Source organism: Gallus gallus, chromosome 8 (genome assembly GCF_016699485.2).
Source record: "Gallus gallus isolate bGalGal1 chromosome 8, bGalGal1.mat.broiler.GRCg7b, whole genome shotgun sequence".
NCBI lineage: Eukaryota > Metazoa > Chordata > Aves > Galliformes > Phasianidae > Gallus > Gallus gallus.
The window spans coordinates 12646265-12673812 of NC_052539.1; the positions used below are offsets into that span (position 1 = coordinate 12646265).

Sequence of the window (27548 nt, forward strand, 5' to 3'; positions counted from 1 at the left end):
ATTGCTCAGCACCCCGACTACAGTGCTTTCAGCACTGGTCCACTGGCACTCCTTGCTAAAGCAGATCCCAGCTCTGTTCTGAAGGCTCAGTGCAGCCTTTCATGGGTACCTCACGCATTCAGTTGTCTGCTAGCATATTCCTGATTTCAAAAAGTTTCAGTTTTCAGTAGAAAACCAATGCCTCTAATTGCAGCTGAGATTACAATGTGGAAAACTCAATTTTTCTTATCCTAAGAGTACTATTCCTAGATTTTCTCTTACACCTAGAGCCCATGTACCCCAAAATGAGTGAGAGAAAAGCAACAAAGGAGCTGTAGGAGTTCAGTGCCATCAAACTCAGGCAGGTGTTGGGTGGTCATTGTTTAGGAGTGCTAGCACCGATGTGTAGCAGAGATGCTCCTTGCTGGTCCTGCAGCTCCAACTGCCTGCCCTCAGCCCAGCACACTTACATACACATATTCTGCAAGAGCCTTCCCTTGAATTCCAGTCTGGAATAAGCTAAAACATACAAGCACAATTTCTAACATTATACAAGGCAGTGATCTAACCACACACTGTTACAGAGGAGAGACCCAAGCCACAGCGATGCAAGGTTCACCTCAAAGTGAGTCAGAAAACGTTTATGCTCATGAAAAATTCTCCTTCTACAACAAGATACAGAAGCTAAACCAAGTGTTGCTTTACCACAGGTATCTACTCAGGAAACAAATGCAGCAAATGAAAAAACAATAATAAGACAACAGGTTGCGCCTCTCCTACTCCCTAATTTCAGCTTTCAAGAAAGTAGATGGACAAACAAATACTGGCCAACACATGGACTCTGCAGTGCCATCTCACACCAAACCCCATGGTGAACCCAGCCTCCTGTGTGCTATGCTGAGCAGCTATCTGTGGCAGCAGGCCTCCAAAATGTATCATAACTTCCTCAGGAGCCACTGCTTACCCAACCAAGCCTTAATCCATCCATGGAGCTGAGCCAAAACAAACAAAATCATGTTTGGGACAAATTTGTCCATTTTGCGATGTGCCAGTATCTGCATATCACAGCTGGGAGGGGTTGGAGCCCTTCTCTATCAGTGAGCACAGCCACAGCAAAAGGAAAAGGCATGTTACAAGCAGTAACTGCACTGCCCTGCAGAAGATGTGCACTGCTGTGCAAGGTTCTCTCTGCCCCAGCGCAGGTTCCCTCCAAGCTTCATCCTCACTGCTGGCTTCCTTCAGAAAATGGAAGCCAAAAAGCAACACCACAGTAGTTCAGGAATGGTGCCAGCCCCTGCCCCTCAGGCTGCATGCCCTGAGTAACAGAGGGGATCTTTTGAGGGAAACCAGAAAAAAGCTGCCATCTTTTACAATCACATTTTAAAAAGAAAAGAAATGCAGGCTATGTACCTTTTACCTCCCAGTGACTTCTGTTACATAACATCTTGGAGCAAATCCCAAGGCAGGAGCCGGAGGGCAGGGCACAGTGTTGAGGACAGAGGGGCCGTGCTCAGGTGTTCGACATTGGAATCATCTCTTCAGGTGACGCTGCTGCAAGCACACAGCTCGTGGCAGCAGGATGCAGTGGCACCAGTGCATGGCATCTTCCGGACACCATGAGGTGGCTAAAGTAATTAAGAAAAAAAAACCCTAAGTAAGGGAAGCTGTGGTAGATTGCTTCCTGACCATGGAGAAGCCACCAGCACCCTGGCACACCTAGACCCTACATGCTTCTGGTCCAAAAGGCCCCTCAGCACCAGGAGAAGCCACACCAGAGGTGGATGGGGCTTCTCAGGCAGGCTGGCCAGACTCCTCCATACAGGCAGGTCTCCGACAAGGCCACATCCAACACTGCAGGACTGAGGCAAAGGTGGCCATGCCATTGTGTGCCAATTGCTGGTGGCTGCCCTGAGCCAACCTGTGCCCACACCAGCAGCACTGACTGCTTCTCTTTAATGTAGGACCTTAAATCTGATATTGAAAAGTTAAGTGTGGGAGGGATTATTTAACATCCTGCCACAATTCCAGGAAAGAAAACATGGGTTGGGTTTTTTCCTCCCTTACATTAGTGTGCTGGGAAGATTTAGGAAGCATTTAGAGTAGTCTGGCCTTGAAGTGACGAGTCCCAGATTTTGCTGTCTTGGTATATTAAAACACAGGGCTCATGCTGCAGATGAAGGCACACACTTTCAGTACCACACTGCTCAGTCCTGATAGAACTGAGATTATTCTACACATGACCAGAAGCAAGATTTCAGATACCATGGGGGCTTCAATGTCAAAAATATAGGTGCCTTCTAATTTAGGCCCACCACAGGCGAGCACAGCTCCATGGCTGTTTGAAGGAGAGCAGTTTGACAGACTGAGGTGCGCAAAGTGGCACTGATGTATGCAGGAATTTTAGCAGTACTTTTGCAAACTCTGTCCTCCTGCAAGTCACCTTCATAAAGCTCATTTTTAAGCTCAAACATCTTGGTTTCTTCCTGTGGTAAAGTTCATCTCACAGTACAAAGAAAGAAAGACAGACAGACAGACGCACGCAAACAAACCACAAAACTTCTTCTGCTTTTCTCATGTGAAATTTGGATATTTTGCAAATTTCCGTGTTCCATCCAACCACAAGACAGAAGTATCAGCAGGCATTAAAAAAAAAATGGCTCAGTGGTCTGGATATTCACAATCCATCCACAAGATGGAAGCAAGAACAGTACACTTCAGGCCAAGTTTGCACTAGTAGTGGTATTTTGGAAATGTGCTTACTACACAACTCAAATCTCCCTTCCAGTCCTGCTGTTCTTGCTATCTGCATGTCCAATGAAGACCACATCAAGTCTCTGGCACTGCACCTTTGCCTGGTGGCCCCAGCAACAGCTCTGTATCGGCCAGGCCTACCTCTGGTGGGACTAACACCAAGCCCTGTCCTTTCCTGCCTCACACATTCAGCTCTCCAAGTCACCTCTCAAGCCAATGAAGTGTCGTGTAGTGTGCCAGTTTACATTTTATCAGGAAAGCTTTACCTTTCTCTTTCCTTGGTGCATAAGCAATACACTCTTTAGAAGACCTAAAATTCCCATTGATTGTACAAGACAGCAATCTGTCTCTTATGGTGAGGGACAGGATTATTTCACTGGTTCTTACCATCAGTAACAGACTCCAAGTATATTAGCACATAGTTTAAGAGGAATTATCATCTTTTTAATAGATCACATACTGAGTCACGAGTTACATATTCAACAGAAAATCAAGCTAATTGTTCACTTATTCTAACATATCCCTGAAGGATAATCAACCTCTGCAGAGCTGTTTCTTAGTTGGAAACTAAATAATTAAGCTGAAGAAATGCATTTCTCTTTCAAAATTCTCTCTGTATTTTCTTTTATTCCTCTTTGCACCAAACACATCAGTATGAACACAAGCTATTGACTTTAATTAAAAATTAAAGTCAGCTTGAGTTTTGTTTTGTTAAATCCATAGATGAAAAACAAAAGAGACTGTCAAGACAGGAAAAGAAAACATGCCAACCTTCCTGCCACCCCTCATCCCTACCTTTTGCATAGCTAACCGATCATGCCACTCAGCAACATCTTTCTGAGCGCACCTCAAGAGCCTCCTGGAGGTTTTGTAGTACCTGGGCTTCTGCTAGCAACAGTGGCTGCACATGATGCAAACAAAGAAATGGACAGTGATATTAAATGATAGATCTGTGAAGCCCTCAGATTTGATAGAATCTCCTTTATTAATTTAATCTATTACTGGCTAATTGCTTAGATCCTGTAAATCTGCAAAGGTCAATTCTTGAAATCACCAAACAATAAAAAGGTATGAACAGCTAACAAGTCCTAATGCAATCAGAATGTTAATCAATAGTCTAAATGAAGCCTTGTATTGCCAACGATGCATGAAAATATATTATTGTTGTGAACTACAAGCATGGGTTCTGCTGAAACCAATAAAATACGAAGCTATGTATTTAGAGACAAATGCAGTATGAACAGCATCTGTAAATACTGACTGCACAACAAATGGTTTCAAGATAGCATCCGCAAGGAGCCATTTCATCAAAAAGCTACCTCTTGCACAAACCAAAAATAGGAAAAAAAATAGGAAAAAAATATAGAAATTCAATGGACTCTTTGTGCCCAGTTAGTCAAGTCCTGTTTTCCTGAGTTTTTAACTTCTGAGGAATTTTAAAGAAAAATTACATTTTTGATCCATCTCTGAACTCCAAAAGGCTGCAAAGCAGTGTTCTGTTTGTAGGAGCAATTTAGTTTTATTAAGCAGCGTGACACAGATGAAGCGAGCCGAGCTCAGCTTGGTGCAGCACTTTGCAGCAGTCAGCAGCAGCCGCCCATCAGTCTAGAACCTGATTGCCCAGAGACACACTGCAAGGAAAGGTGTTGAAAATCCGTCTTCTCACTTACATGCCAGCCAAGCTAGACACTCCATTTCACCCCCGATATTATTGAAGGAATTTCTCATGGAGGCAGAGGTTTAGCAAACTATAATTCTCAGGAAATACTTCTGTACTTCTGTTTTCATTAAACCTCTTTGCCAAACTGCTGCTTGTGGAGGTCATTTCATTTTCATGGCATTGTTATAATATATTTTACAAGCAGTGTAGGCAGCACTTACTGTGAAGCCTGTATTTCTTATTTTCTCTTGCTGGTGGGAAAATAGAACACTAAAAACCAGTTGGCAACACAAAGAGTCAGACCTGCTACAGGCAGGCCTTCAATTGCTTTTGTAAAAAGGTCCATTAGCAGGTTTGATCTGAGCAAGGAGGTCTTGGAGTTTACTGTATCGGTGTGATCCCTTCTTACATAAATCCTGCTTACAAATTTTAGAAGTATTGAATTAGAGAAATGTGGTTTTCAGGGACAGGCATGGATGCTGGGAATATATAATAACGCACTCTTATGTTTTCAGGAGAAAAAAGGAAGCATTATTCTTTCTGAACATTTCCTTCCTCTTTATATCTTCAGATACTCTGCTTTCTCTAAGGTCATTGCATGAATTTAAGATACACCATTCTGGAAACTAAATTAGCCCTCATTTACTAGGAAGTTGAATGCAGCCAGACTAATGGTGGTGCAAATATAATTGGTTCCCAACATGTGTCAGTGTGTATACTCCTCAAGCCACAGAAAAGATGCATTATGGGACTAATTTTTAAATGTTAATGGATATTGGATGTTTGCCAGACACCCAGCTGTGCACAAAACATTGAGATGGTAAATAGCTCTTGATCTGTTTAGAAACAAATTATAATGGCTGTTTGGATTCCACATGACTGAAGGCATGGTAACCAGCATAGGCTCACAGACTGACCCTATTAACTGCACTGAGGGGAATGCTCCAATTTTTAAAATCAAGATAAGAGACATAAAATAAGGCTATTAAGAAGGTGTTTAAATTATTTTAGATTAATATTAAACAGAATCCCAGCAGCTACTCATAGCACCTGTTACCGTTGCCTTAGTAAGCTACCTTATTTCAGGCAGCTTTTTGCTGCATTTGTTTTGGTAGGAGGTCAGAAAGATGATGTTTTCTTCACTCAGTTAATTTGACTCTAAAGCTGAGATCTGAATGAAGTCCTTACCTGCACTTAGAGAAACAAATCTCTCCTGCTACACATTAACAACAGGTTTCCCATAGCTGCACTAGCAAATGAGATGACTTCTCATTTGATGTGCCACCCTCTTTATTTTAATAGTAAGATCTATGAATGTGAGTATTTGCAGGAAAGTCTCTACTTGAAATGTCTTACTGATTGTTTTCATTTGGTCTGCAGAGTCCAACAGAGAAACACTGGATTGCTGGATAATCAGATGGATTAGGCACTTTTTATTACTATTCTGTAGCATCAGAGGAAAGTGTCATTTACAACAATGGAAGAGATATCTCTTCCATAAAGTTGTGTGGTCAGCAGGTTGAGAATCCTTTTCACAAATAAAAAAAGACAATCACGGGTACATTAAGGGGACCTTCCTCTATAGGAATGTATTTTTGTGTTAGAAAAATTTGAAAAGTTATGAAAAGAGCTTTCCAGCTTAGGACATGATCAGTCCACTTCAGGATATAAAAGATACTGAAGTTTCTCTGTAAAAAACAAACAAACAAACAAACAAACAGTGAAGGACTCAAGTCTATCCAAAAACTGGGCATACAATGACTGATGCTAAGTTTAGGTGATTCTCCAGGTAACTTTGAAGCTGTGGCTTTGTATCTTGAATTTGTGCTTCTTGACATCTATTCTGCATTACTGTTTATAACTGAGTGCTGCCTGCTGGTTTTGGTACCTTACATAGATCGTTCTCTATGATCTGAAACGTGCTAATGAATTCAGAAAGGAAGCTTGAATATCACCTTTTATATTTCTTCAAAATTAATCTTCTCTGCCTTCTCAAAAGAACATGCATTTAATCAAATGTAGAGCATTTCCAAAAATAATATCATCCGAGCCATTAGGAAACATATGAAATTCTAGGAGACACCATCAAAACATGCCAGGGGATATTTTTTTCTTGACAGCTCAAGAATCTCAAGACATTCTTACAGAATAACTATAGATCTAGGGGAAATATTTTCCCTTTCACCAATTTAAAGTGCTTAGGAAAGAAAGAATGAAAGCCAGTGAACAAAAGTTCTTTCCTCAGCCCTGTGAACTGGCTCAGCACACCAAGAGACAAGGTCTGACTGTGGAGATGTCCCCCAGGCCTGCTGTCACCTCATGCAGGATGATGGCATCACTACCTCCCTGTGCAGCCCTGGAAAAGGGGAGTAGGATCTGTGCCTTGCTGCCATGCTGAGCTGCCAGCTCATGCGTCCTCAGCCATTGTCAACAAACAGATTGCAACAAGCCAATGCCCTGCTGTAACAAAAGGGTGAAAATGAGCTTATTGTCCACTGTTCATCCTGGCTTGGGGTTTACAAGGAGCATACACTTGACACTACAGGCAATTTACACACCTATGAAAGGCTATAATATATTCCATCCTAGCTGCAAGCAGACAAACAAGTGGGGCTTCTCTTTCCTAGGAACTCACTGATTCACCGTCAGGATTCAGACAGCACGAGTACCTCAAGGACCGAGCTAGACTTTAATTTACATTAGCATGAATCTAAAATAATTCCGCTAACGCTGGAGATTTTATTCTTAATTTTCAAAAGCAAATGAGAGCAGAGTCTAACCAGAAGCATTCAGGGTTTGAACGACCTACATCCAAAGCATGTTTTCACAGATGCAAAGTAATTTCATTATAGTACTCTGAAAAATCTTTTACTTGCATAACTTGTTTCCATTTCTTTTTAGTGTAATGAGATTTCATGATGAAAGCCAAATACAATCTAGTATAGCAAAAGTGCATGTTACGCTGATCCTAATAAGCCCAATGAAAATCAATAATGCTGCTAGTTTCCCTGAAATCAGGCTCCATAAGCTCCAAGCACTGTGTTCTGCCTAAAGCAGAGTATTAGCAGCTTATAAAAGACAGATATTTCCTAGTAGAAAACCTGAAAACAATTACACTTGAGGAAAAAATAGTTATTATAAAAAACAAGAATAACGGGAGATAGTTGTCTCCTATCCTTAAACTGCTGGTAAAAACCTCCATTCCCTTCCAGTCCCCAGCCATAACTAAACTGCCTCAATGGCTGCAGCCTACGTGACGTGAGTCACCAGCCTGACTTCCTTCCCCAATAAGAAGAGAACAATATTGTCCACTCTGTTTGCTGAACAAGGACAAGAGATTTTGCTCTTAGTGCAGAAAGCCTACAATCACTGGCATAAAAATGAGAAGTATAATAAAACTGGGGAAGAAAAAAAAAACAAACCAAGCACACTGCAACACAGAGTGATACTAGAAAAAGTCAGGCAGACCGCTATTGGTTTTGAAAATACGCATGTATCTTCTGTCATATTTCACTCTTTTTGCTTCTTGCTTGCCCTGCATTCAGTAATGGGCAATACCGAGTTAAGAATGGAAAGCAGGGCAGATCTGAGAGTGAAGATGAAGATGAGAACACACAGACACACGTCAGAACACAGGGTCAGGCAGGAACCGCTATGTTTAGCCATATATAGTATGTTGGAGAGTGATACCCATGATTACACAGGGTTTTATACTGCATGCATTTCAAACAAAGATCTTCTTTGCAATTTGCCTCCTCTTAAATAAGCTAATAAACGCAGGAAGCTCCAAACATGATTTCCATTGCATTAGTAAGCTATTTGCTCTTTTTTTTTCCCCTTTGCCTAAGAAAATGTTTCTGTGTAATGATCTACCTTATGAACGACCTGGGGAAATAATTTCAGGTTTCTTTAAAATGCAACCATTTGTTTCTTACTAGTGAGTTCAATTTCACTAAAAGTTACAGAGTGAACGGCAACAGGCTCTTTGCAATATTGATAGCCAAAGGTGCATAATTACTTCCAGTTTACCATTAAAACAATATTTAAATAATTCAGCATGCCGTTGCTTTATTCTCTTTTTAATGATATATTATTAACAGGTTGACAGATCTGCAAGAGTGAGGCATTTTATGAATTTTTTGAATTAGGAAACTCTTACAGAAGCAAATGTAAGCATGAGCTTTTATTTTTGTATAATTTTTGCATTATAAAGTCTTCCCTCAGGACAGGAATATATTGAATATTTGCAAGCGTATAACTTCATGTAAGCAGCGTGTTTGTATTTATTTACAAAATGTAAGTGCGCCAATTCTGAACACAACAACAATCTTACACACAGACTGCAGATACATACCATGGAGAGCCAGGTGCCATGGATACATGGGAGATGTACCCTGGCTTTAGCAGAGGGTGGGGCACAGCTCACAACCTATGAACTAGCGGGAGTAACAGCTTGTGCCGGTACATCACAGGTGTACAGTACTGTTGCTATGGAGACTGCTCAAACGAGCAGGAAATTTCGTTTTGATAAAGTTATATTCTTGGGCAGAGGAAGAAGCATCAAATATGGCGTTTGTTAACATTTGAGACATGCCCTGTAAGAAACAACAGACTTACCTAAATAGGAAGCACATTTTCTCCTAGTGGTGTCAACACCTGTAAGTAACACCTTGGAAGCAGGCTATGCAGGTGGGAGCATCCCTGTAACAAGGCTGCTCTTTCCCTACAGAGCCCAGCAGCAGAACCACGGGCCAGGAGAGCACTTGCACTGCTCCATGGGTAAGCAGTGCTGCTGGCTGGAAACACAGCTGGGCTGTGTGCAACTGATGCATGGGAAATCTCAAGCAAATGTTTCATCAATTGTATCTTATGTAAACACTTCAAGATCTGTTAATCAAAGAAATGGAACTTCTTCAGATGAGCGGTCTTTCTGATGCCATCAAAACAATGTTTTGAAAACAATGAATTAGAATTCCTTTGGTTGTTTTTTTCCCCATCTTCCCACATGCAAGAATTTATCTCTAACAATTAATTATTAGAAATGTGCTAAATAATTCCACAGACCAGAATCTGCCTTTTTTAATGTGAAATAGGATTCAACTGTAAGATGTCACCCAGCTTACAGTAGATACCTTTTTTTTTTATTTTGCTTTAACCCCAACCCTCAGCATCACCTGCTGTCCTCCAGGGCACTGCACAGAGGGTTCCCCAGCCCTGGGCTGCCAGTGGGCAGGTGGGCTCCAGTGAGCTGGGGAAGCAAAGCAGACCACTGTGGGAAGCCACAGTGAAAGCAATTCAGCTCTTGGCATAATAAGCACAAGTAATTACCATAAAGTCCTGTTGACAAAACCAAGCCCTTAGCTAACGCATGTCTCTTCCTAAACTGTATTTTAACTTCTATAAACAACCAACAAGGTGCAATTTCCTTTTGCACCTCAATATTGTGATCTTTTATTATAAGAAAAAATATTTTGCTGGTGGGAATTCACTACTCCCCCACCCCCTTTTGAATCAAAGATTTAGAATACAGTAAGATACAGAAAAGCTAAAGAAAATAAAAAGTATCAATAAAGCTACACAGGAAAATTGAAATACTTACTGTCTTGGGGGGAAAACCTTTTATTAAAGTAAAAATACCTGAGATATTGTCAGGCAGTGTGACAATGAAGATGTCATTACTAAATAGGACTCTTTGGTCCCTTAGCTGTCAATAATTAATACATTATTTACACTTGCACATTCTCATTTCCCATCTTTCAATATTTCATTTACACTCTGATCCTTTACTCAGCAGCAAATTTAACATCGTTGTGACCTTCTTTTTTTCTGACACTATACACCAATCAAGCTGAGAGAGAATAGCATCTAATATGTGCATTTATTAAAGCAGAAAGCTTCAGACACTGGAAGAAGTGGAAATGACAGTGTTTGCCACAATAAACTGAAGAAGAAACATACTGCCACCATAGAAAAATGAATTAAGACTCTATCTTAATAATACTGTTAGTGGGAGCCCCAACATTTGCATGCTTTAGGAAGTGTTGCTGAAGTGTTTCTAATTAAAGCCCAAAGGAATTAGCAAAGTCAGGAAAGCCATACCATGACTGCAGACAACCTTATGGTGAAGATGCCCCATTTTGACTGAGATTAAAATGTTCTCTTAAGTTGAAATAGTCTTTTTCTTGTGATTCAGAGAAGATGCATTCATTATATCTTCCTAGAAGAAACAATGTCAGACGGTCATACAGGAGGTACATTACCATTACATCATGGTATACATAAATATACTTATTTATTCACTGTAAGAATATGTAAGCTAACAGCGTGAAACTTAACATACATTAAGATTGTGCTTTAAATGAAAAATACCGTAACATTTGACTGGGTTATCTTATTTTGAAGTCGGTGCCAATTTTTTCATATCAGATCTAATTTTACATAGTTATTCCAGACCTCTTCTGGTACACTGTGGATGGCAATTGATGATTTTGAATGTGGAGGAACCACAGAAATTGTGTTTGGGGGCTACCAGGTAATTTTTCCTGTTGACTTCAGTGGATTTTGGAGCATGTCCTGAGTACAATCAGAAACTACTAAAAGCAAGAAAAATGATAGTTGTCCTCCAAAGGATGATCTAAGGAAAGCAGACAACCTGGAGATCTTTTTCCACATGCAGGCATTCTATTGAACTGTTTAACAATATCTCAAACAAGTTACATGATCTTTTCTGGCTTTGTACAATTTGTGGTCATCATTTAGTAGACCCTCTTTTAAGTCCACAGAAATACAATTCTGCCATCTTAATAGCTCATAACTTTACAGAAAGAGAGTATGTTCTCTTAGGAAAGCACACCCCTCCTCCAGTTAGAATTTGCATGTATGTGTGTATATATAAGTAACTATAAAATTAACTATATAAGTAACAATTATATACATAGATATATGTACATATATATACCAAAAGATGCACAAGCAATTCCTCACCGCTCGTTGGCTGATACCCAGGCAGCCCCCAAGCAATGGCTACCCACACAACCAACTCCCCACTATTTTTCAGGGTTTTTTTTTTCTTTTTTTTTTCCCCCTTTTCTTTTCTTTTGCATTATGTCATATCTTAATGAAATACCCCTTTGGCCAGACCAGGTCAGCTGTCCCAGTTCTGTTCCCTCCCAGCACCTCACTGTCAGGACAACAGAAGCTGAGTAACTGAAACGTTCTTGGCTCCATGTAGCACTTCTCAGCACAACTGAAAGATCAGTGCATTATTGACACTGTTTTTCTCCTCAAGCAAAAACATATCAGATATTCTAAAGGAAAAATCAGCTCTGTTCCAACTGAAATGAGGGCACTCACAATTCTACAGCCCTGTATCCTTATCATCAGCTGGTGATCTCCAGTTGGCACTGGAGTGCGTACATGTTGTTACTGCACCATTGCTGCCTGCTGCATCTTACTGCCCCTCTCTTTTCCAAGTCAGCTTTATGACAACTGATTACCACAATACCATAAAAATTAGTTAATGCTCAGCAAAAGGGAGTTCATGCATTATTTTGCACTCTAAGAAGTTATTATCTTTTGCTACTAATAAAAATTTCCAGGATGAATTTTTGTATGCCAATTCTTAGCCAGGAGCACAATATATTGGTTGAACTGTGTTTTCTTGTTAGTAAGAGATTTTACAGCAGAAACCCTGGAAGCCTTTGTGATGAAGGAGCAAACAGTATTGCATCCAGTCTGCCATAAAAAGTAATAATTTCTGGAAGACACTAGCACAGTGAAAATTCCAGGCTGTGGACCGGATTCAAGTTGGTGAGTACCCAAACTGAGTGCAAATGCCACTCACTTGCAGGAAGATCTGTTCTGTATTTTCTGAGCTATTACATGAATATAGTGTTTATGAGACATACCGGATTGATGGCATCTGCATGCAAATTTTCTTGCTTGCCACACAACATGGAAATCAGAGTATAAATTCATCTCCAACTGGCCATGTCTGTAAATAACTCCATGACAAGTGATGGGCCACTTTAATGGGTTAAGAAAATGGTTTGCTCTCTTCTGCACAGATGTTCTTCATTTCTATTTGCTGTCAGTGTTACGTTATCATTAACAGAAATAGTAAGAAGAATTAAGGGCTTTGTAATACAAATATTTTGGAAGAAATTTTGTTCACTCATGGACTATAGGGGAAAAACCTTCCATCACTATGAATGTTTGGGAATGCTGATAGTAGCATTTTCCCAAATGTTGACCTAAAAGGCAAGAAGGCACCTGGCAGAGCCCATGGCTGGCTACAAAGTTCCTTCATCACTCATCTGCCCTCTCAATACACTAAACATGGATAAAGTTTGGTAGGAAAACAAATAAGGTTAGATAGAACACTTACTTCCAATTTGGTGGGCAGCTGTTGCTCCTCTTCCCACAGAAGACACTTATGTACTCAAACTGCAAAAATCACGAAGAATGGTACATACAGGAAAAGTGACTCAAGGATACTGCAATCAAGTATGTGCACATATACATGGGGTTTTCTATATTTAATAAAGCGAAAATATAATTGATCTAAGTAGTAAGAAGAAAGGTCTATAAATGCATTTCATCAAATTAGAGGCTATTTGATGTTTTTATATTTTATCTTAAAGACAATAGGAGACTAAACCGAAGCTATTTGGCATTAGATGAGCAGGCATGCTGGTTTTGATAGTTAGGGATCGAGCTGCTGATACATTAAGAAAATAAATAGAATTTTCTTTCTGTGTCAGCCCACACTGTTTGCTGGTCTGTTGTGCGTGGGTGAGCATAGGCAAGGATCACAAAGCAAAATGTGAACTGTACATAAAACCCCAGTAACTTGTCTCCACAAGAGGAGCTTATGTAAATTACCACTAAAGCCTTTACTTTTGTTTGCTGATAAATTTATAGATGTTAGCATCGAAGTAGCAATCTGGAATTCATCAGCTTTATTTTTTATAACCTGTTGGTCTCTGATAACTCTCTTCAAGTGACATACTGTAACGTTGTGCAGTATTAAATGATATGCACAAATAAGTACCTAATGGTAGATTTAAAGATGTTGCAGCAGTCCAAGTTCTTTCATTTTCCTGATTATAACGGCATTTGCATAATGTATGAATTCAAACATTATTGCTGTTAAATAATGCATAAATATTCTCCCATGCTGAAATACTTCTATTTCCTCTCCATGAATTATTTTGAATGTATCATTCAGTTGTTGTTCTATTTAAAAATGTAGTTAGAACTCTGCATATAACAGTATTATGTCTGGAAGAAGTATCATCACAAGTAGTTGGCTAACACTCCATGCTGTAAATGAAGTATACATTATTAAATGGGCCATCTCCTTCCTTCTTGGGAAAGCATTATCACCAGAATACAATATTTAGTATTTCTGAAATGTCAAGGAAAAAAAATGCAGGTACATATTTGATCACGTGGCAGGTCTTTGGAAAGAAAGAACAAGGAAAAAAAGAAAAAACATGACATTTTGCCCCTCGGCCTGAAGGGAATATGAACATGGTCATACACAAAAAGAGATAAATCTGTAAGAGGTGGTTGGGTGAGTTCCTGAATAGCTCTTTGTAAAACTGAGCACCATCAACATCCACCGGCTTCCAATCCCACATCCCCCAGATGATGGGCTCCTTTATTTATTTGATTTTATAAAGTGTCGTCAAGCAAACTCTTGGATAAATCCTGTCAGTGTTGTCACAGAAGTCAGTTACATCAATGACAGATGACAGGATGAATAAAAAGACCTCAAGATTCAAATATCTAAACTTGAGCACAACAAAATTCAACTCAGTGCACAACATTTAACAATAAAAATGTCATAATGAAAATAACATGAAGTATCTTTCCCTCCTGGTTATATACCCCAGTCGAAATAGTCAAAGGCAGCAAAGAATTTAATTTAATTCCAAGGATTTAAAAATATCCTGTATGCTTATTTAAAAATAAATATGAAATGTGCAAATGTATAGATTTGCCTGCCTTGCCTTAATGTCTTCCCCCCTGATTATGCCACTGCAGCATCTTTGTAATGAAATATTTGCTTCTGACAATTGCAGTGCTTTAAGTAAGATTTAAACATTGACTTTAATTGTATTACCTCTCTTTTCTCCCCTTTAAAATTGGTGAGTTTTTTTCTTTTAATTACTTTTTACTTGCCACATGGACATAACTTACTGTTTCAATTTGGACCTTAACTTGCTGGCTTCTCTCATCTCAGTCAATTTTCCATTTGCTGTAGATAGAAAATAATCATGTCTCCAATAAACATCTTTTTTTTTTTTTTTAAGTGTGTCATCTTTTATGATTTGTCATTGTAATGCTAAAACGTGTCTGCTCTATCAGTGCCATTGCCATTACCCACATAAACCCACACACCTATATATACACACAGCAAAGAGACTATTTACTCTGTCAAATAGATTTTCTGTCGCTGCTCTTCCCTTTTTTCCCCCCTTACTGCTCTTGATGGCATGGTGGAAATACACCTTTAAAACCTAATAAATGGTGCCAGTGGTAAAATGGACACATGTTTTGTTTACACTTATTTAAAGTGAGCTTGCATAAGCTAGGGAACAATCTGAAATGGATTTGATCAACTTGAAACTACTGTGAATAAAACACAGAAAATGTCATCTCTTAAATTCAATATACTTGTTAAACCAAATAAAATGAACTGGGAAAATCCATCTTGGTTTCCATCACACAGACAGCTGAAAAGAAAAGGTAAAAGAAAAAAAAAGTTTTTAACTCCTGCTCTACCATCAACTTATTTCCTTCCTGCAGAGGCACAGCTATCCAAGTAACCTTGCATCAGCTCAGCACCTGCTTGCCTTGACTCAGAGCAACACCCGCCATGCTTTTCTAACCCAGTTAATAAAGCTGAGTCATTTTTTCCTCAGGGAGAGTCACCTGTAAGAAACAGCTATGCTAGAATACTTATTTTCACCTCCTTGGACAGATGCAACCATGCACATTCCCAACTTAAAATAAGTGGAAGGCTAAAGACAAAGTGGTTGCCTAAGGCAAAGATGTCCTGTATAGGGCCTCTTGTGTTGCATCAATTTCCCCTAATCATAAAAAAAAAGGAGTAGGGAGGTGGGAAAAAAAAACCAAAACATTCTAGTTAAAAAAAATCCTTTGTTTAATTCACAAATGAATTAACAAAGTGTGAACTCACCTCCTTATCTTGTTGTGGGTGCACTGTCAGGAGCAGAGGGTGCACAGTTCAGAACAATGACGAAGAAAAGCAATGGTGTACATTTGAAACGTCGCTTCCCATGGGTCCTGTGCTTTGATTTCTGCCTTTAATACTGATAAGAAGTGACAGTAGTTGGATAAAACAATAAAAATTGGAGTTGAAGAGCTTATAAACCCCCTGACACTTCAATAAACCAAAAGCCAATACAAACCTAAAAAATACCGTACATCCATTTTGCCTCTGAATGGTCACATAGAGCAGGACTTGTAAGCACTTAGAGGGCCAGACGTTACCTCCTAATTTATTTTACCCTTATTTCATAAATTTTAAACAAAAAATAAATGCTAAATTCTACACGGAGAACTAAAATCTTTTATAATCTTTTACAGTTGCTGCCAGTTCTCAGGAGAGCTTTATGCCTGTTTCTAAGTGTCTACAAATCAATATTTAATATTTTGGAAGATGAAGTCTTAATTACCCATCTCCCCTTTAAGTATTAAACCCACTTTCAGTGAGAATGCAACCTTCTGGCTGACAGCTGGACTGCAGGTTCTTAGTACATATTTTCCTGAAGGTCAGAGAGAAAGGCTTCCAACCACATTCCTCATTTGCTAGAGGCAGTGTGCATCTCACCTGGGTTTACCCATTTAGAAGCTGATCTCAGCTGGTCACTTCAACTCCTTTTGTAGTCAACAGCAGCCTCCAGCATGCAGTTCAGTATTTGGCTTCACCCTGCTCCCCTCAGAGCTGCCAGCTTCTCCCTGACAGTGGACCTGAGCACATGGACCTGAGCAGCACATCCTATGTTTAGGCAGCAAAGGCTGAGCAAGGAGTAGACAAGGAATCTACTAAATCACATTCCACTAAAGGTGAGCCTAAAATTAAAGAATGGTGTTCTTTAAACATTTTAATTTGCAGTCCAGGCAAGTCTTATTACAGAACACATTTTTCTCATTTGCAGATATAATTGTTATATTTGTGCCAAAATTGTGTAGGAACTTCTGATGAAGGCGAGATTTCCACATATTTGGGTAATAAGGAATTCCGATACCCCAGCACTCATGGTTTAAGATCTTGTTCTAGGTTCTTCTAGGAAAAGACTCTCTCCCTTTTCTTTTCTCTCAGCCTTTCTTAAATGCAAAGCACAGAGCCCAGCACATTGATCTGGGTTCTACGTGACAAACTCTTACTTTCAATACTGCTTTTTCAGTTTAGCATTGCCAGATGTTAAGAGTTTTCAACAGAGGTTTTAAACAAAGTCCATCGAAAGTAGCAGAAGCCTCTCAGCTTATTTAAGCAGAAACTAGGCAAGAACCAGGAGCACGAGATCACTGCCAAACATATATATATATATATATCACTGCAAAACTTATATATATATGTATGTATATATATATGTATATATGTATATATATGTATGTATATGTATATATATATGTTTCAATTAAGTGGAGATTTTGATACTGGAACAATCTGTTCAAACAGAGCTGACAAAAACAAATGGATTTTTCTAATAAATGTTTCTATTTTAGAAAGGCACTTATCTTCTCCTTTGTTCCTTGCACTCGATTCAGTGCTGAAGGATTTAATCTGTGTCATCACATTTATTTCTCTGGCAACTGATTCTGGGGTCACAGCCACAAGAAGCAAGACTTCACTGCAGAAGGTGAAAGTGAAATGAGGGAGCATGCTTTTTAAATAAATAAATAAATTCTATGTTAGTGCAAAATTGGAAATAAATAGCCTTTGTAAATTCAGGACTTAGTGTAAATGCAACTTCTCTGTTCTGGAAAGCTAAGGAGCAGATTGCAAGGCTTAGTAATACGGTCTCCCTCCTCACACAGGGATCCATACTTGATGTTCACTGAAAGAGCTTAAGGTTAAAAAGACAACAACAGCAAGGTCTGCCATCAGTACTTTCTCCATAGAGTATAAACTTTTTAATGCTAATGTTGGAAAATATCAGAAGTTGCACTTTTTGCATACCCAACATCCATGTTGTGAGAACTCTCATCATTCAGGTAGAAAAACTAAATAAAGAACCACTGCAGAATACCAATGAGGCCAGAGCAGTAAGCTTCACATCTCACTAAATCAAAGGTAGGTCTTTTTTTGTGAGTGTGTGTTTGTGAAGATGTATGCCATACTTTTCAGCATAAACAATGATCAGCACATTTATTGCTTGTTATGCAAAGTCAGTGACGAGTGTGGCTGTGAGAAAGCAAAACTCAAGTGCCAAATTAGACTGACATAAACAAATCTTAATCCTGACACAGAATTTGAATCCCTAGGGTGCAAAGAAGCATAACCACCTCTGTTATGGTAATCTCTTTCCACCCATTGCTGGAGAAATACACTAACGCTCTGACTCTGCCTCATACATTGTTTACAGTGGAAACCTTCTACTAGATGGCAATACAATGTCCATCAGTGAACCTCAACTCTGGTTAAGAGCAAATCTTAACAGCATTATTTCAGATGATGTTACAAGTCAAGATTTTCTGTCCAACCCTAGCATCGCCAGTCTGGAACTTAATCATATACTTCATTCAGTCTATAATCAGTACGATTATTTATGCAATAGGAAACAAGATGCTGTGCTTGCTTTACACCATGAGTACCTCCCTTAACATTGCCCTTCCAACCAGAAAGAATTCTGTGTACAGACCCATGGTCCTATGAAGTTCATAGGTTTGTTGCTATTTATGGCAGTTTTAGGTAAAAGAAGAGCACATCAAAGGTGTAAATCTTTAGCAGTTCTCATTTCTTTGGCCAGTTGTGGTAGAAAGGTAGCAGCTTTTCTCCCTTTCTCGTTTTATCCTTGTGTTAATAAACAAGGAATTTCATTGCATTATTCAATGATAATCAATCACAGGTAACAGCCATCAGTGTGGCTCCACTGAATTCAAGAGCACCATGCTAATTTACTTACATTCCTGGCCACAATCGACTTCAAGGGATTTAATTCAGCACACAGAAAATTTCTTCACATTTTTCCCTCCTCAAATAGAAATTGTCCTCAATACCACAAGTGCACAGCAATTGTATCCATCATTTGGTCCACTAATTAAGAGAACTGGAAAAATCAGCTTTAAAGATTTAATACACATCTCTAAATACCTCTAAATTTGAACAAATTTTTACACAAGAATAGAGAGCTACTTTGTATACAGAGTATAGCAGAGTATAGTATAACATGAAGCACTGTTACTTTTGCTGGTTCTATTTTTGGAGAGATGATCATTAATGATGTGATCCTATCCACTTTTAACCTAAAGGAGACTTACTTTGGCTGCGAGTAGAAGCAAGATCAAGCCCTAAGAACAACTCTTCCCTAGGGGACCAGGATATGCTGAAGTGAGAGATTGCTTCAGCAAGCAGAAAAACGAGCTGGAACTTCTCCTAGTTTTGCTTTGTCCTTTACATTTTTCATACTCTCTATTGACAGTTTCTAGATGTGCAGCATTCAGTGGCTGGTGATCCTTCCTACACCTATGTACTTCGCTGTCTACAGCCCTATTAATCCCAGATTTATTAGCTAGTTTTTCCAGTCACTTACACTGCCAACTTCCCAAGAGACAAACACATTTCTATGTGAAGATGCACCAAAAAGACAGTAACGGAGAAAAATACAATCCATCTCACTCTTTCAAACTAAGAACACTTAAACAAAAAACACATATTCTACATGCATCCAACAAAGCTCTAAAACTAAGACACACATAGCCAAGTCTAGCATTCTTTTTACCCTCGGAAACTATAATTCTCTTACTATTCTGTATTGTTCAGGGAGAGAGAAAAAATATGTTGACTTATGAAAAAGATCACAATGGATACTGAAAAAGAAAACACAATAGCAGTAGTGAAAAGGATACGTTGCTTTGTGTGATTGGAGCTCAGCTATGAAACATCTTGAAGGGATATTATTTGCATCTCTGCGCTAAGAGACTCCACTGCAGTGGCACACTGAAATTTAAGTGGCGGGCGCAGTATCTAATGTATGGACAGAGTCTTGCTTCATCTCCTACATGTGGAGACAGCTGTGACATAAAAGCCACATGCATGTTCTTGAACATCAGTGAAACTCTAAGCATCAACCTGAGCTTGGAAACCATCAAGATTACAGCAGAACAGTTTATGAAATATTTAGGCAGGTGCAAATACAGAGGTAGCTTTTTTGGCTCATGTATAAAGCAAGCAAAGAAACTTTTCCAAACAATAATGAACACTATGTATTCTCTCCATGTAAACAAAATATTTATTTTTTAGGCATGTTTCTGCAGTTAGAATATATTTGAAGAATGATCATTGTTCTCAAAGGCCTTCAAAACATATTCATCCTCCTGCATCATTTGCTCTAGGGTTAGTTCACCAGGCAACATAATAAAACATTGGTTGCCTCAGTGTTGCTGAGTCTATTTTAAACAAAACCTTTTCCTGTGTTATCCCCAGTGTGCATCTTTGACATTTAAAACACTGGGGAAGTAGTTTTATATTACCTTGTGAGGAAAAAAGAGAATGCATGTAAAACTGTAAAAATGTTACAGGGAGAAGAGGAATGCTGTGTGGCCAAGGTTATGTCTGGAATTTCAGAAACTACTGTTTAATACCTAAACATCCCATAGACACCTCATGTTTTAACTACCAATGCTGTCAAGGACTCTGGTACAAAGAACTTGGAGATGCACTTGGGACAAACAAAACCTGTCAAATAATTTGCAACAAGTTTAAATGAAAAACCCTGAAAGAAGGGTTTTCCCATACCTCTCCTTGCTAAAGTGGCAAGATGTAAAAGCAGACAAAAGGTTAGCAAAAACGAAGTACACAATGGGCTACTGAAGCAGCCTGTTTCCCTTACTGAATAAGTCCCATTATGTATTGAAAGAAATAAAATAACAAAGGGGAAACTAGAAATATTTGAAGTGTGACAGTAGTTTATAATAACTGCAACTTAATTCTAATGGATCTTTTCCCAACTGTATTTTTTTTCATTTACTTAGTTCTAAGTTCAGTACAGTTCCTTAAAAAGAATGGAGAAGCAACTTGCAACATGCTCACATGAAGCAACTGGAGCATAATTTTTGTTTAGAATTTCCTTCTGAAGATGTTGAATCTTCCAAGTCTCTTAACACATAGAGCCATGCAAGTCTTGAGGAATGTGTTTGTATGTGCAGGGTAGCCTTGTGTGCAGATGCAGTCCCTCAGCAGTTAATTCCTGATACCTACCTACATCTTGGTGTGCACATAGTCGTCAAAAGGTATTAGTGCAGACCATCTAGCTTAGCATGCTTTAATCTGTCCCTTTAGAGACAACCACAGGAATAATTTGTAGAAGTATGTATCAGTTACTGAGAATGCTCATTAACACAGTGTTAATGAGCATTGGTGATAGTCCTGTGGATGAGCCATGTAGATCTGGGGAAAACCAAAGTGCAGAATTTGACTTCTGCACCTGCCCAATAACTCATACTTCCCAGTCAAATTCTTTGGCTCCTCACAGGTCAGTTCCAGGGATGCTGACATGCCAGAATGAAAACTTATTAGTGCTGATACATGGCTTTGCTCTGCCCCAGTGCTGTTCGGCTTCCCCTTTGGCTAAGGTAACAAACTGCTTGTAGATCCATCCAGCAAACACTGTCGTACATGAGGACCACAGGCTGGCCTGCCACATGGGCTGTCCTAGAGCACACTGCTTTGACTCAACACCATAGGCTCGGTTTCACAGGAAATTGAAAAGCTGCTAGCCTGGGTTGGAGTTACCATTGGATAAGAGAAGCTCCATAAGTTTTTCTGTTGAGGAAAGCATGAAGGGAGCAGCTGGGTACACATTTATGACACTGAAATCTGAAGCAATGATTTCTGAGCCAATCTCCAGAAACTCAAATGTTACCTCCAGATGAAAGACTGGGGAATTGTACATACGAATGCATTTATAAATAAGGTCTCAAGCCAGACAATCTGCTGGAACACACTAACAACAGATTCTACAAACTAGCTGCTGAAGACAAGGTGATAAGTGTTCCATGTAGGGGTATACACAAAGACATTTTTAAGTGCTAATTCCTGAAAGTTATGCAGTCTTCTCCCTTTGTCTTTAAAGTTTTAAGATTTAAAAGGATTTTCAAAAGCTCTCAAACAGAACCGTCTGGGTGGTGCTTAATCAGTGAAGTCAGCAACGTGCAGGAGGCAGCTAAGCCTGTTTGGTTCTGTCACAGCAGATCAGATCTACCTGTTCCTCTTCATTTGTTCTGCCTGTTTTAACTTCTGTTGTTCCATTCATGTGCTCTACTGTAAGATTTCATCATGCTGATTTCTAGATAATGAAGTTGTGGTATAAAAGCAACTTTTGCTTCAAGAAAAGAAAAATCAATATTATTAATTCTACATGTTGTTTCCACGGTCAGTATCAATTAATATGCAACTATATTTTGTCTAAAAAATTAACATGCAAAAATCTATTGTCAATGTTTTTATAAATACTGCGTTTGACATTTGCAGCCATATACTGACAACCATTTAGTCCAATCAATAAACCGGATATTGAGAAGAGCTATTCATGTTGTGTAGGTAAAAGCAACGTGACTTAGCACGTTCATTAAGGCATGGCCAAGCAGGAACTTCACTTCTTTTCAAAAGCTCAGATATTCCTTGCTTTGCATTTGCTTCATATGTATGTTGTTCAAAATTCTTAAGAGAACTATCATGTAATACATTCATTCACCTTCTGCTAAGTAGAAACACTTTTACTAGCACAGTAGCTTTTCCAATGCTCTTTGCTAATTGCTATTTAGTTTACACACCATGTGCATGTTTGTGCAACATGCAATAACGTCTTTAACTAACACACCTACACACAAAATCAACCAGAGAAAAAAGGGAAACATAAGAACCTCTGGAATGTTAGGGAGATGTAAAATACAGATATATATTCTAAGCAACCCATCAAGATGGATAACTTGTAACCCATCACAATCTCTAATTACTATGCTAAATAGGTTTTGTCCCCCTTCAGTGAGTGGATTCAAGTCTTCTACTGTTATTAGATAACAAAGCACTTTGAAGTTCAGATTGCATGGATTATACCCACTGATAGCCTGTGGTAAAGCAATCATTTAAAAAAAAAATATGTACTTTAAATTTATGTATTTTAAGGGTGAAATTCCCTGAAGTTTCTTTCTCCAAGTATCACAGTGACAAAACATTCTCAGTTCAGAAACAAAAATTTCTCCTGGATTACTAATCCAGTAATTATTGTGGTAATAGTCTTTTTTTCCTCGCTAGGAATCATAGTAAGAGCATGCACTGAATGCTGAGAGTGCAAGAGAACTGGCACACAAAATTTAGGGGGTGTCCATGCTTTTGAGGTTTGGTAGGAATATGAACGTTATAAATAGGTAAAATTACCAAAAAGTAGTAAGGTCCTTACCTATATATAGAAAGATGGGGTGGATATGCTGATGCAAATGCAGCAGATAAGCAGAGTCAGAAGTCCCCAAAGCCTGAGACGTAACTTACAATTTCATTATGGGAGGAAAAAAAAAAGAAAATTAAGATTTAAACCAGGGAATGTTTAGCTCAAACCAGTTTACCTGGGTATTTTATAAAACAGTAATATTTTCATGCAGCTCAAGATGATCAGAGGAAGAGAGATAACAGGAGGGATGGCCAGGGGGTGAGGTCTGCACCATAACTGGGAGCTTCAGGACAGTAGCACCATCTTGGCTCCCAAGTGCTGCCAACAGCAGCATTCTGTGCATGAACCAGCTCAGCATCAAGAGCTGCTACCAAAGAAGAGAGCTGCTGACCACACATTCCCAATATCGTAGAATCATTAAGGTTGGAAAAGATCACTAAGACCATTTAGTTGAACCATGGACCCATCACCACCATACCACTAACCACACCCCTCAGCGCCACATCTACACATTCCTTGAACACTCCAAGGACTAAGTTGAAAAGGAGCTCTTACAATATAATAGGATAAGTAACACCAAACAAGAACTGTTTAAACAATACTTTAATTCCAGAGGGATGAAGTAAGAGCTAAAACTGAGTTAAAAATGGTTGATATTACATATCCATAATAACAGTTGCTGTATGTCACTATATACGTTTTATTAACCTACTTTCTGACGCTCAGTTTAACCACAGTGAATGAGACAAATGATAATGAACCCCCAGCCCTTTGAAAATGCAATGCGATAGTTACAGGTTAGCATAAACCCTTTGCGATCCACCCACGATTTATTAGGAGTTTGGAAATGAGTATTGCACATTTCCTTCCTCCATTTGCTATCTTCTGCCAGCTGTGTAAGGACTCAATAAAAAAGCCATCCATCCTCTTTTGTCATCCAATAGTTCTCTAGTCTCAAGTTACAAATGAACAGCACAATAAATTAAATGTTTGACAGGGAAGATGTATGGGTTCACACCACTGTTTGATCTATGTTTTAAAGGAGAAAGCACTGAAACACATAGCTTTAGTTCAGCTATTGATTACTGGAAAAAAATGTGTTTAAATAAAGAATACAGAACATCTCTTTCCACTTTTTCATCCAACCATGGAAATTATTCTAATCCACAGAAGAAACACTAAGAAAAAAAGAGGAAATCATCAAAAGATAACAGCAGAAAAGCTCACTTCGGTGCTTCAAACATTTTTTTCACAATTACGAGGAAAGATATTGGTAACTGAAGCTTAAAAGATGTTTCTGGAAAACAGATAGCAAAGGATGAGCCTTCTCTTGCCTTGCTGCCAAGAGTCACTGAATTGAGAATCACCAGTGAAAAACAGCTTTCTCCTGAGCTGACTTACCTCCCAGTCCCTGCTAGAACCCTCCCTAACACAGGTCAGACTAACCCGTTGAGCTGCTTATCTCTGATGACTAATTTTGAGACTAAGCTAGATGACTGGTTCAGATGAGATGCCTACTATTTAGGCAGCTAAATTTAGGAGAGATGAATCACGCCAAAGAGCCCACCAAGCTACTGTTACAGTCAATAGGAACACAACTTCAGTTTGAGTCCTGTGCTATAAATGGCCAACTGGACAGTAACAGGACTAATTTGCTAAAATGGCATGGTGTAATACACCATACCAAAACCCTTCAGTACTGAGTTGTTTAGAATACTCCAGGATGCCTCTAATCCAGGTTTAGCACAGCTTTCTGTATTTATCACCTGGGACAAACTGCATCCACGGAAACGACCAGTGTGGGTAATTTGGCTTGTTAGAGTGGTTTTCAGCCAAGGAAAGCCAGGAAAGTTTGTTTCATCATTAAAAATATAGAGCTACAGCTTTAACCTACATTCAAGGTACCTGCATCTGTGGTGGAGAGTGCTCTTGCAATACTGTTGGATCTTGCAGCACAACTCTACAACTAAGAAACATCAACATAGAGAGTGGTTAAAAGAAAGATGTCAACAGCTGGCACTTGTGAAAGAACTGTACCTCCATGAAGCCAGGAAAACGTGCACCACAGCTCTCCACCAGCCTTCATGTGGACTTCAACAGCACTGAAAAGCATCCACCTGAGTTTCAACATCTCAGAGTAGGCAGAATCCAGACCGAGTATAATGTCCTCTTCAAGGAGCATCAGGATGTCCAAATTAGTACAAGATCACAGAAGATAACTGACCCTAAAAGGGTAGCATTAAAAAAAAAAATCTGTAGATGAAAAAAAATAGTCTTATAAAAGATTTTCCATCCATGTCTCTCTTTTCCTGACACATGAACTTTCAGCATCCAGTGCTGCACGAAATAACTGCAATTTTCCTTCAAGCACCTATTAACAGTGATGGGCTGACAGATGGAAAGCACGTGACCAGCCCACTCAACTTTGTGTACCTGCCACAAAAACGATGCTACTGAATGAAATCTGCCCCCAGATTTACAAATTTTCAAGAGAAGCTGGTGTGAAAACTTTCAGAACAACCATTAAGTAACAGGAGAATCAGCAGCAAACAATTGGTGAAGAGTCAGCCTGACATTTCTTTCAGATAATATCTAAATAATGAAGTTTACAGGGAAGTGGATGTTTTCTGCGATTTAAAATCGATGCAACGCATTTTCTTAAAAGTTTCCTCCTTCTAACAAGTTGCTAATCTGCCTGTAAGAAGTAATTCACAAGCACTTCTCACCCAAAGATTATGGCCCATCTTTCTACCACCTGGAGGCGTTCAAGGCCAGGTTGGATGGGGCCCTGGGAAGCCTGGTCTGGTATTCAATATGGAGGTTGGCAGCCCTGCCTGTGGCAGGAGGGTTGGAGCTTGATGATCCTTGAGGTCCCTTCCAACCCAAGCCATTCTATGATTCTAACAATTCTACTGGAAAAGGCTTCCTTATGTTTAGTGCGTTTTTGTACAAAGAACAACAAAAGCCTGGCTAACCCAGTGTTTTGCCCATTGCAAGGGAGTTGGATTAGCTGACCTTTAAAGGCCCCAGCTCAAATGATTGTAGGATTCTAATCTCTGGGCTCACAGAGCTATGCCAACAGGGTATTGCCAAGCAACCTGAGCTCCTCTTGTCCCCATCATCTGCTGCTGGCATCAGTCTGGGGCTGCCAATGCTCCCAGCAGCACTCTGCCACTCCTCCTCAGCTGCATCCTGTGGAACAATGCTGGCCTTAACATTCTTATGGATTCAGACAAGGTCAGCTCTATGGCAGCCCCCACAGCAGATCAGATTCTGGCCTCCCTAGGCTGGGCGGACACTAGAGGCAGACACTAGAGGAGGTTTTCCTTTCAGATGGCCTGGGGGGTGTCAGCATAGTTCACAGAATCTCCTCAACTGACCCAAGCTTCAGCCAGGAGAAACCTTTGGTTATTCAGAGTCTAATACACTAAACAATGCAAATGGTAGCACAGTGAGAGGCATGATCTGGACCCAAGAGTAGACTGCTTTACGAGCCACTACAGCCTGGAGCCTGAAGCCAAGGGAAGGCCTTGTCCAACCCCATGGGCACAAGGGCATCCCCAAAGCTGTAGGATAGCCCAGGAAGGTGTCTTTGCCTATACCGGTGGGGTCAAAGGTCACATTGGTTTGTCACACATAGCTTGTCCCTGTGCTGCCATAAGTATTGGTCTTCCCAGAAGAACTCCTAAAAGAATATCAAGTAACCATCACCTAATGTGTTACAATAGCAACCAAGGCACCTTCCCCCCCCCCCCCCCCCCCCCCCCAGAGGCAGAGCCTGGAAATCACAGTAAAAAAAGAAAAATCGTGTTTTAGAAATGGAATCCTAAAAGACTGCTCCTTTGAAGAGAGCTCAGTAAATCTCTCTAAATTAGCTTCTGAATAGCTCTAAATTAACTTCTATTCAGGACTAGATTAAGGCAGTCTAGGTTCAAAGGTGTGTTATGAGAGAGAGCCACCAAATGATCCTGCAATCATCCAAATAATCCCCCCACGAGGGATATTCTGAGTGACTGAAAGCACTGCTCAGGCCTTCCTCCTCCTCAGGAGCCCTGCTCCCTTTTCTGCAAGCAGAGCTCTGGTTACCAGCAGGACACACTAGTGCTGGTGGATGGGCAAGCGAGACCTGTAGCCCGTCCTCGCACCATATGGGGCATGCACTGCATGCTGTCTTTTGTTCGTGTTTCGAGCTGGTGCTGAGGCACGGGCAGGCACCACAGCTTGCTGCACCCTCAGGGCTCTGGGGAAGCTGAAGCAGGAGAAGCAACACTGGTTGCAAAGAGGCCACGTTGCTGACACCCATTTATTTGTTGCTTGGGACATAGTGGCAGCATATGTCTTTGCAATGAAAGCAAGTTTAAAAAAAACCAATTCCCTAATATAGCAATTCCTTAATTCATTCGTTCAAAAGTTCGTTCAAAAATTCCATAAGATCAGTGCTATTTTAAAACAAAAATATCATCATCTAAATCTGAACTCTGATAACAAGATTACTTTCATTCCAGAATATTCAC

The 27548-nt window shown here is 39.7% G+C and overlaps 1 long non-coding RNA gene across 2 annotated transcripts; it reads right to left on the minus strand.

Moving 5' to 3' along the window:
• Positions 1-1328: 1328 nt before the first annotated feature.
• Positions 1329-26768, minus strand: LOC101750667. 2 transcript variants are annotated; one of them, XR_005861930.1, is made up of 7 exons: positions 25072-26768; positions 23047-23130; positions 15600-15732; positions 14597-14654; positions 12777-12835; positions 10490-10607; positions 1329-1604 (listed from the first exon to the last, which is right to left on the minus strand). It is a non-coding gene; the product is annotated as an uncharacterized LOC101750667 (long non-coding RNA). The 2 variants fall into 2 exon arrangements; XR_003076420.3 differs by lacking the exons at positions 23047-23130; positions 25072-26768 and adding an exon at positions 16254-20039 and having other exon boundaries at positions 1335-1604.
• Between the last annotated feature and the right edge of the window lie 780 nt (positions 26769-27548).